Source organism: Rana temporaria, chromosome 8 (assembly GCF_905171775.1).
Source record: "Rana temporaria chromosome 8, aRanTem1.1, whole genome shotgun sequence".
In the NCBI taxonomy this organism is placed as follows: Eukaryota; Metazoa; Chordata; class Amphibia; order Anura; family Ranidae; genus Rana; species Rana temporaria.
This window is the reverse complement of record NC_053496.1, coordinates 156617118-156622019: the sequence shown is the minus strand read 5'-3', so window position 1 is coordinate 156622019 and position 4902 is coordinate 156617118. Positions and strand designations below refer to the sequence as shown.

Here is a 4902-nt window from a genome sequence, read left to right as displayed (position 1 = left end):
CCCCGGGCTGCTCAGTCTAAAATGCCCAGGCCAATTTTTTGTCCCAGTCCGGGCCTGCTGCCGTATATATACTCTGCAGAAATTTGGGCCCTAGGTGTTGGTGTTGCCACAACACTGTAAGCCCTCACAGTTAGTCTTGGTGGGCGCTGCTGTGTGAACTATTATATCAAGAATTGTAATTACATGCCATTGTTGAACAGTGGTAGAAAAATTGGGCCTTAGGCACTGGTGCCACAGTATTGCATCAAAAATTGTAATTTCACGCCCCTGTTAAACAGGGACAGAAAAATTGGGCCTAAGCCACTGGTGGCGGTGCCCAGAACCAAAAATGTTCTTACAAGCTATCAGCATGATCATTGAGGAGGAAAAGGATAGTCACTCAGCATCAGCATAGGCAGTCTTGAAGGGATCTGACATTTCAAAAAAAATTATTCAGTTACATCAGCATCAGGTGCTTGGTAGCTGGTGGTGATCCAAGCCTGATTCATTTTTATGAAGGTCAGTTGATCGACCGAGTCGGTGGAGAGGCGCACCCTGTGATCAGTTACAAAGCCTCCAGCAGCACTGAATGTGCGTTCGGAAAGAACGCTGGATACAGGACAGGCCAGTACCTCAATTGCATATTGCATAGCTCTGGCCAGTGATCCATTCTCAAGGCCCAGTAAGCCAGAGGATTTTCGGTGGGAAAGGTGTCCAAGCCTCATCTTGCCCCTAGGTATTCCCGCACCATGTAAAACAGACGCTGGGGATGGTTGCTGAAACCGGTCATGCCTTGGGGCTGCGGACTAAAAAATTGTCTGAACGCATCGTCAGACGGCCACCTTCTCCACCGCTCCTTCTGTGACTGACCGAAGCCTCAGCAACACGTTGTCCAGGACCAGGATTTTGTAACCTCCCAGTCTCTGGGAACGCATTGCACAGACCTTTCTGCAAGGCCTCCCGAAGATGTTTCATCTTCTGCTCCCTCTGCGCCCGCAAGATAAGGTCCGCAACAATACTACAGCTAGCACAATCACCTGCCTGTCAGTAAATTAGGAAGAGCGGATCTAGCTAAACTATACAGTGTATAAATATATATACAACACCTGGGATGCATATATATCCTCTACACACTAACTTTAACTGAATAGCCTGCCTGCTCTATCTATGCCCAGTTCCACGCTCGTGTTTTTCCAGAGGGAAATACTGTCCGAGTGGTACAAGTCTCTTGTCTCTGAATAATCAGATTCAGGTGCGCCACCTAGTCAGTGTCTCTCTGAATTGGTGGCTGAGATCCCCGACTCTTCGGTCCGGAAAGTAGTTTCTTCCTTTCTGTGGACGGTGATTACAATGGACGCCAACCTCTCGGGTTGTGGGGGCGCCCCGTCAGCCCAGAGTCGCTGGACTTGAGTGGACCTACGGCCACGCCTCCCTGTATGCGCCCGTTCTCGTCTGATCTCGGTAACTACCCAGGGTCGGGCCTGGTAGTACCTGGGTGGGAGTCCGCCTGGGAATACCAGGGTGCTGTAGACCTTGTCTACCGTTATTTGTCCTAGTACTTTGGGCGGTCAGGCTATGCCTCTCCTCGTGGTCGAGGAGGTTGCAAGGTCGTCTGATCTGGATTCAGCTTGACAACGCCATGGCTGTGGCTTCGGTTTACCATCAAGTATACCGGCAGGCGGGCTACTGGAGTCGCCTGATACTGGACCAGGACGACTGGTTTTGGTATTTGGAGTCAACTCCCTTGCAGGAAGTAAGTCTCACAGGGCATGGATCTCCTAGCCGCTCGTCTCAGCCGCAAGGGTGTCAAAGTTTGTGGCCAGGTCTAGTGATCCTGTACAGACGCGTCAGTCATGTTGGTGGCCCTGTGGGGTCTGTATCGGCGACTTTATGCCTTTCCTCCTTTGTAGTGGCTTCCCCGGCTGCTCCACAGAGTGGAGGCTGGGGAATCCCGATGATTCTAATCGCTACAGATTGGCCTCGGCGTCCTTGGTAGCGGAGGTACCCTGCCAGTTGCCAGGGCGGGAGGTTCGTCTGTCTCGAGGTCCCATACTTCCTCCTGTTGAACAGTCACTGACTTGCTCAACATGGCTATAGGAAGCCAGACTTTAAGGGACCGGGGTCTGTCCGACTCGGTCATCTCAACCATGCTGAGGGCACGGTAGTCTTCTTCCGGAGGATCTACCGTCGCATCTGGCAGGCCTACATCTCTTGGTGCGAAGAGATGGAGTGACGTCCACGGACGTACTCGGTGTCCAGGGTCCTGCTGTTTTACAGCTTGGAATGGATCAAAAAATTGCTTAAAGCACCGTTTGGGGGCAGATTTCAGCCTTGGCTGTGTTCTTTCAGTGGCCTTTTTGCGGCCCGTTACCTGGTGGGTACCTTTTTGTGCAGGGGGTTTGTCCTATACTTCCTCTCTTGGCCCATCTCTTCCCCCATAAGTTTTGACTATGGTGCTCTCCGTTCTTCAGGAACCTTCCTTTTGGAAACATCAGAGATTTTCTCTTGACACTATCTCAGAAAGTTACAGTTAGTCAGGTTGAAAAAAGACACAAGTCCAAGTTCAACCATAAGAAATAAAATAATAAATATATCGTACAATCACATATACCCAATTCTATACCCACAGTTGATACAGAGGAAGGCGAAAACCCGCAGCAAAGCATGATCCAATTTGCTACAGCAGATGAAAAAATTCCTTCCTGATCCCCCATGAGGCAATCGGATATTCTCTGGATCAACTTTACCTATAAATGTTTGTACCCAGTTATATTATGTACATTTAGGAAAGAATCCAGGCCTTTCTTTTTTTTTTTTATTTCAGTTTATTGAAAATTTTGGACATAACAAAATATACATTTCTTGGCACAACACCAAGCTTACCTAACGGTCAACATGACCAGTTACATACTAACGTAAAACCTTGCCATCGCAGATAGCAGTCATACAACTTAATCCCATCCCTCCCCCCCTACTCAGTTCCCTTCCCCCTTCAAAACACATCTTAGATCATAGTGAATAGAAGCCTCCTCCTCCCCAATGCGAAACACAACCCGCTATCCCTAATGCACCTGGACTAAATGAGATGACTGTGTAATACGGGAACCTTCATACTTCAGAGATCATTCTTCACTACCCAACCGTCAAATCAGATTCATACCAGGCCCTCCATACTTTCTCAAATTTCCCAACACAACCCCGAGACAAGTACGTCGCCTTATAATATGGAAGCATAGCCTTTACCAGCCCTTTCCAGAAAGCAACCTCCGGGGCCCCCGGACTCCTCCACTTGAGTAAAATAGCTTTTTTCCCATAGAACAGTAAGATACTAATTAATGTTCTGTGAGCCCTAGACGGGACCACTTCCTCCACCAGGCCGAGCAGACATACACTAATTTCTTGTGGGATAGGTACCCCCAAAACCCCTGCTATACAGGAGGTGACACCAGTCCAAAACTGCTGGATCTGGGGGCAGCCCCAAAACACATGATGCACGTCCACCGGAGCAAACGTACACCTTCAACACTCTGAGGGCACCAACAGATAGATCAAAGCCAACCTGGCAGGGGTATAATACACTCTATGTAGAAACTTGAACTGAATCAGCCGGTCCCTAGCCGCCACCAAATATTTGAATGGACGGTCCCACATGTCGTCCCATTCCTCGCCCTGTAACTTCTGCCTCCCACCTCTCTCTGCACTTGAGTAATGCCTTGGGGCTGGTTTTAAATAACTCTTTATAAGTCACTGACAAGGTCTTGGGCAAGTCTTCTGTGCTAAGTAAGTTCTCTAATCTAGAAGGGAAAGATTCAACCGTCTGTGTCCCAAACTGAGTCTGAAATGCATGTCTCAGTCGGAGATATTGGAAAAATTGTGTGTTGGGAAGATCATGTTTGGCCTTCAATTGATCAAACGTCAAGAGTACCCCATCGCGAGTAATATCTTTAAGCAATTTAACCCTCTTAGATGCCCACCCACAGCATCGTCAAACTTATAGAACTGTTGTAGCTTCGGGTTCATCCACAGGGGGGTTGAAGGGGAAAACCCCTTGTAACTTGGACAAGCTAACTTCTCCACCTCCTCCCAAGCCTTAACAGTAGCCTTCATAGAATCAGTAAGAGGGAGATCCCGACCCGTACCCCTATGTATAGCCAAACGGAGGGACTCATAGGATCCCAGATGAGCTGCCTCCAATATAGTAGCCGAGTCTCCCGCATCCGAGCTCAGCCACCTATGTACAAAAACCAACTGACCTGCCAAGTAGTACTTACGCCAGTCAGGTAGCGCCAGTCCCCCATGGCTCCCGCAAGACCTTCAATCCCACCCTAGGCATTTTAGGTGCCCAGAGAAACGAGCTGGTGATACTGTCAAGTTTCTTAAAGAAGGACTTCGGTATCCAGACCGGAGCATTCCTCAAAAAATATAAGATAACCGGAGAATTTTCATCTTTAAAAGGTTAACCCTGCCAATCAATGATAAGGGAAGCTTTTGCCAAGCCTGCGCCTTTTGTTTGAAAAATGTCAAAAGGGGCAGCAAATTGAGAGACATGTAGTCCAGCACGCTCGCTGTTACCTTCACCCCCAGATATGTTATCTGTGTAACCCATTTTAGTGGTAAGTTTGAATTCGCCTTTGCTCTAGCCCCTTCATCCAAAGGTAATATGGACGATTTGCCCCAATTAACCTTCAGCCCGGAATAGGTAGTAAATGTGTTCATAATATCCAAGGCAGTCACTAACGACTCCCCCGGGTCCCTTAAAAACAGCAGAAGATCATCCGCATACAATGCCAAGCCCTCATCTATACTACCCACCCTAATTGCCTTTACGTCCTCCAATGCCCTCAGTGCCACCGCCAGTGGCTCCATCATGAGAGCAAACAGGAAGGGTGACAAAGAGCACCCCTGCCTGGTGCCCCTACCTAT

At 48.6% G+C, this 4902-nt stretch overlaps 1 pseudogene; it reads left to right on the top strand.

Annotated features, from left to right (window-relative positions):
- The first annotated feature begins 1393 nt into the window (after positions 1 to 1393).
- LOC120912450 lies at positions 1394 to 1512 on the top strand (annotated as a pseudogene).
- The last annotated feature ends 3390 nt before the right edge of the window (positions 1513 to 4902 follow it).